The sequence below is a fragment of the Eptatretus burgeri genome, chromosome 14, assembly GCF_056783735.1.
Source record: "Eptatretus burgeri isolate ZD-2024b chromosome 14, Ebu_testis_v1, whole genome shotgun sequence".
In the NCBI taxonomy this organism is placed as follows: Eukaryota; Metazoa; Chordata; class Myxini; order Myxiniformes; family Myxinidae; genus Eptatretus; species Eptatretus burgeri.
In genome coordinates, this window is record NC_140974.1 from 33,849,218 (window position 1) to 33,861,530 (window position 12,313).

Sequence of the window (12,313 nt, forward strand, 5' to 3'; positions counted from 1 at the left end):
GCGCAGCTACCTGCATGGAGATGACATCACGACCGAGATGGATCCCCAATGACCATTCGTTCGTTCAACCCAACAGAGACATTTTGAACAGGCACAGGAAGGGCTGGCGGTTTTATTTGTCGAGATATATCTGATTATTTTTAGCTCGATTGACCTTCGGAAGCTCTGCCCTTGTGGCTCAGCGATTATCATTTAATCTCCCGCCAAATCCCTTTATGTCTCCGCACAATGCGCACAACGCGTCACACAACCTTTTCACCTATTGTTAATACGTCCTAAAAGGGACCAAGCTTTCTGCTCACGGATAAGGTACGAGAACGATAATTTTATCACAAATCAATGATTTCATGATAAATTGATAAATAGTAAAATTAAAAACATACCCGAGAGATGACCAACTATGTTTCTGCACTCTGAGTGCAATTACAAAAAAGCCATTTAAAATCGAACGTCTTTATTTCAAATCAATTTCAGAGGGAATTCGACAAATACCCCAATTATTTTTTCCCCGCCCCCTTTGCATTTTCTCATCCAATCAAAACATGCAGCGCCCTGAGTTAAAAACCCCAGGTCTTCCCGAGACGAAGCCAACCAGCTGGCCTGACGCTCGGCACGTGGGCTCGCGGCCACGCCTCCAGCTTCTGTGACGGGTTTGTGACGTCACGCAGGAGAGCTCGCGCGTCTCCGCAACGTGGCCGCCCCTTGATACATCTCATTGCGCGCGAAATCAGTGTCGTGTATAAACCGAAAACGTTCCGTCGTGGAGTCATCGTCGCAAGTTAAAACTCATATTCGTTTCTAAACCTGCGAAGAACAAATATAAAATGTTTGATGGAAACATTACGATTGTTCACCATCGCGCGATCAATTAATTCGACGCTCCTGCTCCAAACAAGACTGATTCGATGAGCTCGGAACATTTTAATTGGGTGTATATCTCTCAAACCCATTTTAATTGGGTATTCAAACCCATTACTCTAATTTCCTCACGAAGTCGTCTCACGTGAAACGTTCCTTTAAGCAAAGGTTTATTTGCAGCGTGGCGTTTTCATTCATGTGGACATTTTAAACGTTCGAGCCGTCTCGTCACTGTATTCCTTTAGTGCCGTGCGGTGTAAGAGGCGTCGATGCCAACGGCGGTTTAACTCGCCTTGTTTTCTCTCTCGATTTCCCTCTCCGCTCAGGTGGTCCTGCATGCAGGTGAGACAAACGAAATTCCACCAAATCTATTTTTCTGTATCGGGGATATCTATTTAATATGTCACCAAGTGCTTTAAATGAACAGGAGGTGCAGTGGAGAGTGACTTTCGTGAAAGGGATTGTGGGAAATTAGAAATTGTGAAGAAGATAAATCCAATGTTTTGACTCGCCATTTATTATGTGGATTGAAGGAAGGTTTGAATAAAGATTGACGAGTGAAAATTCGCCTTCAAGTTCATTAACAAACCCTCTCCCACTCGGGAATCACAAAATGAAACAGACAGCGAGTCATGTGTGCAGCATTGAGAAAACTAAATAACTCGCGAAAAGTCCATGATGGAGAAAAATAATAAATAAATCCGGGTCCTCAAAGATAACCCATGAAGAAAGAAGTGGAACGTCGGTGAGTAAAAAATCAAGCTCAAATGAGCTAAGATCCTCGTCCTCTTGATGATGACGTCATAAAAACTAATATGACGTCATTGTGATGTATCAGGTTTGCGATCAATTATCTGTGCTAATGCCTGGCTTGATTCCCGCAAACAAAATTCAAACAGCTTGCCTAGTTTCGGAGATAATGGTGTAGGCGATTTCCATTAGCGGAGATATTATGACGTTAACTTTTTTCTAGGAAGAATTTCCAAAATCGTAGATGGTTACTGTCTACGCGTGGGCTTTCTGCATATACATGGCAAGTTTCACGAAGATCCGATGAAAACTCTGGGTTGTGAAACAAAAAACATCAAAAAATAGGAATGACATCATAAAAATTGATAAGACGTCATAGTGATGTATCATATGTGCGGTAATTCATCTCTGCTAATGGCCCTGTTCGATTCTCGCAAACAGAATTCAAAAAGCTTGCCTAGTTTTGGAGATAATTTTTTTGGCGATTTCCATTAGCGGAGATATTTTGACGTCATAACTTTTTTTCTAGGAGGTATTTTCAAAATCGGAGATGGTTACTGTCTGCGCAGGGTATTTTTTACATATTGTTGCGAATTCGCGCCCGCCGGCGTGCGAACGGCCACGTAACTCGAATCGCGGCACGTCGCCCACTGGACGGACAATTCTGTCGTGACCCTCTCGGACTAACGCCGGGAGCTAGTCACAGGTGGGCCTTTCGGCCTCACCACGATCGTGCCAATCGGCCCCCCGCATGGGATAGGGTTGTTCGCCAAATTCGACCTACCTAAGTACCCATGCGGAGGGTAGACCGGGCGATCGCACCTCGCCGCAGGTCGACTCCGGACACGGGCCACTTAAGCGACCCGTTCCGTAATATCGGGATAACCGAGCGGTGTTATCGTTGGCCTCGACGGTTCCGATTAATTATCGGGCGTATTAAGCCCACTACCAACCCTTTACGTGAAGCAAGATGGAGATTCAATTAAAGAAAAGACGAAGCGAAACGGGAAAACAGTTCAACATGATGCACATTTATTCCGCGGCACACGGAGAGCACACTTATGCAATTACAACAGAATGCACCTACAGCAAATGCTACAAAAGAAACACAACAATGCAGATCTACTACCGACTACGCGAGCACACGGCAACACTTACACAGTTTTACTTTACAGACGGCGCCAACAACACATTTACTCAAAAGCAAAAGAAAAGGGCCACCCTCAAAGACAAGGGGGCAGACGGGGGCTGTGGGCCAATATTTGCGCGGGACCTGAAAAAGCGGTCAGGTCCGCGAGACCGGGTGGATCCTACCCGTGTCTTTGTGATGAGCCGCCAATGTGATGGCGCGGCGGCGCCCCGACTCCGCGCTCCTTCGCGGGTTTCGTTGGCACTGCTTGGAGTAGGGTGGGAACGGGGCTCCCTTTTCACACTATCTCAGTGCGAGGGGGGAAAAAGGGGGGAATTGTTGATGCTCTGGGGAAAGAGGATAGCTGGCTTGCTTGGGTCCCGCGACGAGTGACTCCACTGCGAGCTCGTCGCCGACCGCCGTCTTCCTTGCCTCAGACCCGAGCTATTCGATCTCTTCCACCATTCTCCTCAGCCGACTGCAGCAAACCACCTGTACGCCTTCGCCTCCCGACTCACTCCCCGCTCTTCCAAGGCCGACTCTCCGCTCAAACCGACTCGACCGCGCTCCAGGCTTCCTCTCTCTGCAGCTCCCCGACAGACTCCGAACCCCGACAGACTGCGAGCTCCACTCAGCTCTCCGACCTCTCCAGACTGACTCTTCTGAGCTGACTCTACCAAATTTGTCCCGCGCCCGGTGCTTTATAGGCCGGCAGGAGAACCCATATGCAAATTTCTGGATCAGAACGAGCTCGGGGGTGGAGCCACGCTCGCCCATTGGACGGAGAAAAAGGGGCGTGAGTCTCCCCTGATCCTAGAATTTGCATATCGCGATTCTCCACCGACGCGCCTGGAGGCGGGGCCAAACCGCCCCGCGCTTGCTGATTGGACGGATCATAAGTGGGCGTGTATCATTCCTGATCCGAATTCTCCTCGGAAAGGCCGCACTTTGCACTCGCGGTTCGGCGTGCGTCCCGTACGAGGCCAGGACAGCCTGACGCTCGGCGTTCACAAGTGGTGCGGGAATGGCGGTAGAAGGAGGAGGGGTGAAGGTGGTGGAGGGTTTATTGTGGTGGTTTATGGCCATGGCGACGTTTGGAATGGCGGTGATGCGATGTTTGCGGGAGCGAGTTGTGAAGGTAACGATCGTGGCTGTTGGCGTTGTTGTTGTTGTGAAACGGCATTGCGGTTGGTGGTTGTTGTGTGATGGCGGTTGGTTCGTGGTTGGTTAAAAATAAAGATAGAAGAGAAAAACGGCTATCTCAAAGGGTCGCAGCCCGAATGAATCACATTTATTCCCTCTAAGCAACGGGTTTGGGCTAACTACACATGTACTTACAGAGATATCTCACCTACGGGACCTGAATGGTGGTTTGCACATTTCCTCAACCGCAACAATATATATGCCAAGTTTCAGGAAGTTTCGATGAAAACTGTAGACTGTGAAACAAACTACTTTCGGAGATAATGGTGTAGGCGATTTCCACAAGTGGCGATATTATGACGTTAACTTTTTTTCTCGGAAGAATTTCCAAAATCGGAGATGGTTACTGCCTACGCATGGGCTTTCTGCATATACATGGCAAGTTTCACGAAGATCCGATGAAAACTCTGGGATGTGAAACAAAAAATGTCAAAAAATAGGAATGACGTCATAAAAATTGATATGACGTCATAGTGATGTATCTTATGTGCTCTGCTAATGATGTATTCATCTCTGCTAATGCCCTGTTTGATTCCCGCAAACAGAATTCAAAAAGCTTGCCTTGTTTTGGAGATAATTTTTTCGGCGATTTCCATTAGTGGAGATAATTTTTGAGGCAATTTCCATTAGCGGAGATATTTTGACGTCATAACTTTTTTTTCTCGGAGGAATTTCCAAAATCGGAGATGGTTACTGCCTGCGTGTGGGCTTTCTGCAGTACATGGCAAGTTTCACAAAGATCCAATGAAAACTCTGGGTTGTGAAACAAAAAACGTCAAAAAATAGGAATCAGGTCAGGTATGGGAGCATGTGCCAGAACAGCGCGTCGCTGCATCCACTTTCCACCGGTACTCCAGGGGCCTCCGTCTGGCCATCCCCCAGGCAGATGCCAGGCCCATCCCCATCTCCTTGAGATGATGGTCAAGCTGCTGCAACCACGAGGCACGTGGCCGGCCCACTGGCCTCCTCCACTCATGAGACTCCCTCGCTGAGAGAATCTGGTGAGCAGGATCAGCGTCAGGAAAATGAGCCACATGTCCATACAGCCGCAACTGATGCTCACGGACTATGCAGGTAACAAATCTCATCCGAGTCTCTCTCAGTAACCGCTCGTTGGACACAAAATCCGACCAGCGATAGCCAAGGATTCTCCGAAGAGACCTGGTACCAAAGGAATTAAGTCTCCGTCTCAGATCCTTGGTCAGAGTCCAAGTCTCGCATCCATTGAGCAAGACTGGAAGTACCAAGGACCTGAAGACTCGGACTTTCATCCTCCCGCACAGGTACCAGCAGCGCCACACCCCATGATCCAGTGAATCTATGACTCCCCAGGCCCGACCCAGACGTCTATTGACCTCTGACTCACAGCCAGCAGAGACATGAATATTACTGCCAAGGTAAGTGCATCTCTCCACGACCTCAACATCCTCACCACAAACAGACACAGACAGGACAGCAGCATCCAAGATGTCACCGAAAGCCTGGATCTTAGTTTTGACCCAAGAAACCCGTAATCCCAGCGGCTCCGACTCCTCATTCAGCACCTCGAGGGCCCCCAAAAGGATATCTAAAGTCTCCGCAAAGATGACTGCATCATCTGCAAAATCAAGGTCCGAGATCTTGACATTCCCAAATGATGCACCGCAGCTTGATCTCTCCGACATCCTCCCTAAAATCCAGTCCATACAAGTGCTGAAAAGTGTGGGGGCCAGTACACACCCCTGACGAACTCCAGTAACAACTGGAAATAAGTCAGAGATGGTACCACCACACTTCACAGCACTCTCAGTACCAGAGTAGAGTTCAGACATCAGATCGATCAGTTTTGGTGGCACCCCACGAAGACCAAGAATCCTCCAGAGGACATCCCGATTCACTGAATCGAACGCTTTACAGAGATCAACATAGGCTGCAAGCAGCCCCTGCCAAAACTCTCGTCTGCGTTCGGTGAGGACACGAAGAGCAACGATACGGTCAATCGTTGACCTCTTTGGTGTTAAGCCTGACTGCTCTGGACGCTGGTGCTCAAGCAGATGGTGGCGAACCCTATCAATAATTATCCGAGCAAAGACCTTGCCCGGCACTGAGAGCAGCGTCACCCCTCGGTAGTTGTTGCAGTCTTGGCGATCACCCTTCCCTTTCCAGAGAGGAACAACAAGGCCCCTCTTCCAATCAGTTGGGATGATGCCTGTGTTCCAGGCAGAGCACAAAACTGCATGCAACGACACGAGTGCAGCATTTCCACCAGCCTTGAGAAGTTCAGCATGGATGCCACAGATCCCTGGAGCTTTGCCCCGTTTCAACTGGTTCACCGCAGCCTGTGTTTCCACAAGTGAAGGTGGACCACAGTTGATTCGAGGGTCAGCAACAGGGATTGTAACACCCTTGACGTCCAATTCGACAGCTGGGGGATCAGCCTGGTACAACCACTCAAAGTAACCGGCCCAGCGGGCCTTCACTTCAGACTCCTCTGTTAAGAGCCTACCACTCTCTGCTCTAACTGCAGGCAACATCAAGGACGGTGGTCTTGAAGGCACTCCACAACTCTTCAGGACCCCCCAAGGCACCCAGACCCCCCCAAGTATCCACTCAGCCTGTTCGCAAACTCCTCAGCTACTCTCTCATCCCTGAGCTTGCCAACATCCAGCCTAGGCTGGGAGGGTACCATTCTCCAGGATTTAAGGTGCAGCTTTAGAGTTGCTACAACAAGCCTGTGGTCAGTATTGAGGAACTGAGCACTCCGGTAGACCCTGCAGTTCTGGATCATCCTCCAACAACCGTCAATGAGGACATGGTCAATCTCCTTTGCCACACCACCAGCGTTGGAATACCAAGTCCAGCGATGAGCTTGTGGGCGCTGAAACCATGAACCATCCACCCTAAGTCCATGACTTCTTGCAAAGTCAAGGAACTTAGTGCTATTCTGGTTCATAGTTCCTGACCCATGGGGACCAACACACACCTCATAACCATCCCTATCAGTTCCAGTCGATGCATTAACATCTCCCAAGACTAGAAGTGTATCTTGTCTGGGGCACTGATCAACCACAGACTCGAGCGTGACGTAGAATGCATCCTTCACGGTGAGATCACTCGCCTCAGTCGGAGCATAAACAGAGACCAGGGAAATGACACCTTAGGAGTGACGAATCCTTAATCTCATAATACGCTCGTTGACCGGTGTTACCTCAGTTATCATTGGGGTCAGCTCATTGGACACAGCTACAGCAACTCCTTGGGTATGGTAACCATCAGAGCGACCAGACCAATAGTAGGTGTAAGCACCCACCAGTAAGTTGAAGCCCGAACAAAGTGTTCAAAGCTGTTGAGATGTGGGAGGAAGAAGCATTACAAATGAATGATGCTGCAAATAGGGTAGTAGCAAATAAAGTGTTAAGATTAAAAGAACAAGTTGAGAAAACACAGGGCCCCGCCCATGCAAACTGCAATGCAGAGGCGGGAAGACCAGGGAATCAATGCAGGTGACTCACCTGCATATGTGAATAACACACCAAGTTTGTACCCAGATCTGGGAGCCATGGGGTTGCTGGCCACAGCTTCTGCCTTCCCAGTCCGAGAAGTAACTACGGCGGTGCCAGGAGGAGCACCAGCTCAATCAGTGTACCATCCGTTTAAATAACATGAAATGAGATAAATGTGACGAATTTGGGATTCTTGAAAATAAAGCAAAGTTTGCTCATGATCACTGCACTGAAAACAATGAAAAAGTGGGGTGGGGGGAAAGGATTCCCTACTGTGGAGTGAAGGAATGTGTGCGCTTTGCCTGAAGGGTAAAGGGTGGGAAGTTTGTCTTCGAGCCAACGAACATGTTCCGATCTCCTTGAGAGCTTTTATTTGTAGACAAAATTGTTTTGACAAAGGAAAATTAAAACATCTTAGTGGGAAAATTATATTATGAAAAAGTGAGGCAGCAGGCAAGAACACACCCCGTGTGTGAATTTGCCTGCTTGTCGAGTCGTGTGCGAGATTTGCCTGATAATGGGGAAAATAAGCTGGAAGCTCGTCTTTGAAATAGTGAACAAACTGCTTTTGGAAGATAATTTTTTTGTAAAACTGAATGAAATAAGGAAATTAACGTTTGTTGGGGAAAAGGGTTGAAGCTCGAAGAATTAGTTGATTTTTTTGTTTGGTTGATTACAAGTGCACAGTAATCAATGGTGAAAACGACAATTCTTTGAGCATAACAAAGCTATTATGGCATCAATGTGAATGGTTAGTGTGGTTGTGGCAGTTTGTACCATGGCATGTTTTGAATGAGGAATGAGTTAATGTGAATGAGCTTAGAATGATTTACATTCTGAACCTCCACGGTTTGTAGTTAATTAGAGAGAGGTGTGCGAAAATATGTCTTTGCTTCGTTTGATAAGAGCTGAAACGGCAAAGTGCATTTCAAGAACGGGTGTCCAAGTGGAATGTGGTCAAGGATTTGGCAGCAGACATGCGTGTCTCGTGAGTTCTTGGTTCAGGGCTTCGATGGGACATGAGTCTGGTGTGATGTGAAAATACAAATTTACATACATAATATATAGATGATACATCAATCACTGCTCATGCTGTTCAATTCGCAAACAGGCGATGCATTAACGTACGTTCAGCCCCTCGGATGAACGTGAATTGGATGCCCAGTCTGGTAGCATTAATTCATGAACATTGAAGTTCTCACGATATCCTTTGGAGACAGTTGGCAAGTTATCTAAAGCATGGTGCAGAGTGAGACATAGACCGGTGATCTGAGCTTGTGGTCAATAATATGTATTAATAAGATTGTTTATAAGGAGCTTTTACCATGGTGTCTCGAGTTGTACTGCGTATCGTGGTTGTATGGCAGCTTAGCTGCCGGGGTAGCTATCATTTCTTGAAGCGCGACTGTGTCGCTGATGCAGTGCCCCTCTACCAGTACACACACTGGAACTGGTACTCATTTCGCCGACCTCGGAAGGATGACAGGCTGAGTTAACCCCCTGGTGTATTAATTCAGCGGCCGACGGGGCTTGAACTCAGGACCCTAGGATCCCAAGCCGCCACCCGAACCACTGAGCCAACACCAGGCTACGAGGTGTACTGTTTGAGTTTACTTCGGGCTTGTGGATAATGGTAAATGGCCCGTGTAAGAAATAATTGAGAATTTAGCAGAGTTAAAAACAATTCCTGATATAAAAAGTTGGTTGGAGCCTCACAATGGAAATATGGGAGAAAATATGGCAAACACTTTGGGAGAGAATGTGAATTATACAAATGAAGTACAGAATGTGTTTGGAATGGAATTCGAAATCGCAACTACTGAACTTTGGATTTGTGAGGAGGACATTGGGTTAGAGGTGAGATTTGCAAAACAACAATGCAATTTGATGTACCAATCCATTAATACAACGCCACATGTTACATTAATGGTTGCAGAAGGACACAAAGCGAAGCAGAGTGGAACAATAACCACGTAAGTAAAGGGTTTGTCAAGACAGCATTTACATCAGGTACGAGGCAGAAATTTGTATCGCATGAAAGAGTCATGAAATGAACACTCGACCGTCTTCACAGAGACATGGACGAAAGGTTCGCTCGTTTGCACGACACTGATGCCAAGTACGGCACCGACAGTAAAAGAGTGTGAAAATTTGAGCGAATTGTACAGCTCTGATGTTGATGGACAGCAGCTATATGAAGAGATTTTCGATTGCAGAATGTTGCTATCAAGTCGGGACAGCATGAAAATATCAAGACCTGAAGAGCTTCTCGAAGTTATTGTTCAGTGTGAAGATGAGAGCATCTTCCCCGATCTTCGCATTGCTATTCAGATAATGCTACACATCGCAGTTTCCATCGCCAGCTGTGAGAGATCAGTCAGCAAGTTAAAACTAATACTTTCGTATTTGAGAGCCTCCTTGGGTCAAGGCAGACTGTGATCTTGCTCTGCTGAGTGTAGAAACTGACTTTGAACACATCATAGACCAGTTTGCATCAGTGAAAGCAATGAATGTGGAGTTGTGGTTTTCATGTAGTGCCATAATTTGTTAATTGAAAGATTAACGAGCTTGAGTTGTATTTTTGTACTGATGTTATGGTGAAGTTATTTAAAAGATGGGTGTCAGTTGTTTGGACAGAAGCGCAATTTCAAATTGCCAGAGGTGTTATTGGTACAGTTTGTGGATAATTTGCTGATTTGGTTGATATCAGGGGATGATTGCAGGGGAAACATCTTAACCCTTTTGGGGGTACTGGCTGCTAAAGGCGATGAGGTGCTCAAGGCCAAATTACAACTGTGCAAGACCCAAGTAACATATCGGGGACATGTGTTGAGTGGAACTTCGAGAAGATTATTAGGTGATGGCTGGCGGGCTATCCTGAATGTTCCGAGGCCCAGAACAAAGAGGAAAATGAGTTGTTTCTTGGGGATGGCTGAATAGTGTAGACCATAGGTACCTGATCTGTGTCGGGGTGGTGACCTGTCCAGGATTGTGTCCAATAGCCAGGGAGACTGCTTGGGCAGCACCAAATGCTTTGCAGAGTGTGGTCCAAATGGATGGTACCTGATTATGCAGTATTGGTTGAATCACTGTTAGAGCAAAGAATGTGGCAATCAAAAGATGTCCGACACTGAACATAACTGTCAGGGTATGTAGTGTGTGCTGAAAATAACATCTTGGAAAGTTGATAGTGGAACTGTTAGCCATAGTGAAATGTTGACCACATATGAAGCAAGAGATATGGTCTCAAGTGAGGGTAGAGTGGTTGCCCAAAAGGTGCTTGCTCGCTTGGCTCACAAAAGTGGCCACACGAGCAAAAGGGGGATGTAGATATAGATGTAGAAGGAGGTGCTGAGAACATGGTACGCTCAAGGATTTGCAGATTTATCGAATCGAAAAATCTAAAATTTAGAAAATCGAAAATTTTATTTGAAGCTATGTGTATTATCAAATGTTGGTGGTGTGTGCTGCCTTTTTGGCTGTTGGTTGCATCATTGGTTGGGGCATGACTGTGCCGCTGATCCGGTGCCCCTATTGCCAGTGTACTGATGTTCATTTTTGCCAGTCCTTGAGGAGTGACAGGCCGAGTCGGCCCTCTGGGATTGGTTCGGTGGTCAATGGGATTTGAGCTCAGGACTCTGGGATCCTGGGCCACCACTCTAAGCGCTAAGCCAACACTAGATTATAATATTGGTAAAATGTCTGTAAAATATATGGACTTATGTACGTGAAGATTTACTTTTGTGCTGCTCTAACAAAGGTTGTGAAAGAGTTTGACAGCAGGTCAGCCAAGCTACTGGGACAAAGTTGCAGAGGAACACCACGGCATCCAGCCTGGCGACTGGGTGAACAACAAGGTGTTCAAACGGAGGAACGTCCTGAAGAAATGTTGGACTGGACCCTTCCAGGTATTACTGGTTACTTACGTAGCTGTCAAGTGCGAAGGGAAGCCAATCATGGACTCACGCACCTCACTACAAAAGAGGATACAGGAAGTCGTAAAGAGAAAGAAAGGAAATCTGCAAGTTGAAAGAATGTTACTGGAGATTCATGACAGATGTGGCAGTGCTTTTGATTAGCATGTGCATAATCGTGATAATATGGACAATAATAGATAGTGAGTGCATTATGGGAATGTCATAGAGAGTAGAATGTTTGGGAGGTCGACAGTAGAGGAAACAAGGAATGGGTTGTGACAGGGTACGCAGGGCAGAAAAAGGTAAACATTGGGACCAATTGCTTGAGAAAGGTGTGTATGGGAAAAACACTTATATGACCCTTACATATAATTATGCATCTCGTGTGACATGGGATGAAGGGGACATAGGCACTGTATGCCTGAAACAAGGCACAGTGTTACATGAAGGGATAACTGGGACAAGGATAGATATAAGGATACGAATGAATAATCTTGTGGAACCCCAGGCATCATTAAATGTTATATTTCTGTGACCGAGCGGGACACATAAGGAAGGAGTCGAGCAAGTATAATAATTATGCTGTAAGTAGTGATAGCATAGGTAGCTGGTTAAAGGGAATATTTGGGGGTTGGGGAGGAACTATTTTAAGGTTCTTCACAACAATCCTGGTAATCATCAAGGCATTCATATTACTGATGCTTTTTAAAGAAATTGTTCAAAAGGCCATTGGAAAGTGTTTTTCTTTTGTATTGGAAACTTTTGCATTCAGGATTTTTTTTTCCTCGAAGGTGTTGTCCCCGAAGAGCTTTAAGGTCACACTGAGGTGAACAGAGCTGCTATCCACCAGGAGCGACTCCTTGAGGAATATCTGCCTATGAGAGATTCCGATGAGAATCGTTCTACAGAGTAACCATGAAAAATATGTGTTTGCCTCGTAACGTCACCAAATGACGTCATAATGTCTCAAGCTT

General features: G+C 46.5%; 1 protein-coding gene across 5 annotated transcripts in view; it reads right to left on the minus strand.

The window, feature by feature from the left end:
* The window catches only part of PAQR9 (progestin and adipoQ receptor family member 9), an 89,732-nt gene that overhangs the window by 43,923 nt on the left and 33,496 nt on the right, over window positions 1-12,313 (minus strand). Inside the window, exon 1 of one of the 5 annotated variants that reach the window (XM_085854344.1) lies at window positions 7,432-7,656. The exons of 2 other annotated variants lie outside the window; for them this stretch is intronic. The gene's annotated coding sequence lies outside the window, so the exon portion shown is untranslated. Of the gene's footprint in view, window positions 305-383; window positions 572-7,431; window positions 7,657-12,313 lie in introns of those variants that run through there. 2 more of the 5 variants (XM_085854341.1, XM_085854340.1) reach the window with 2 other exon arrangements.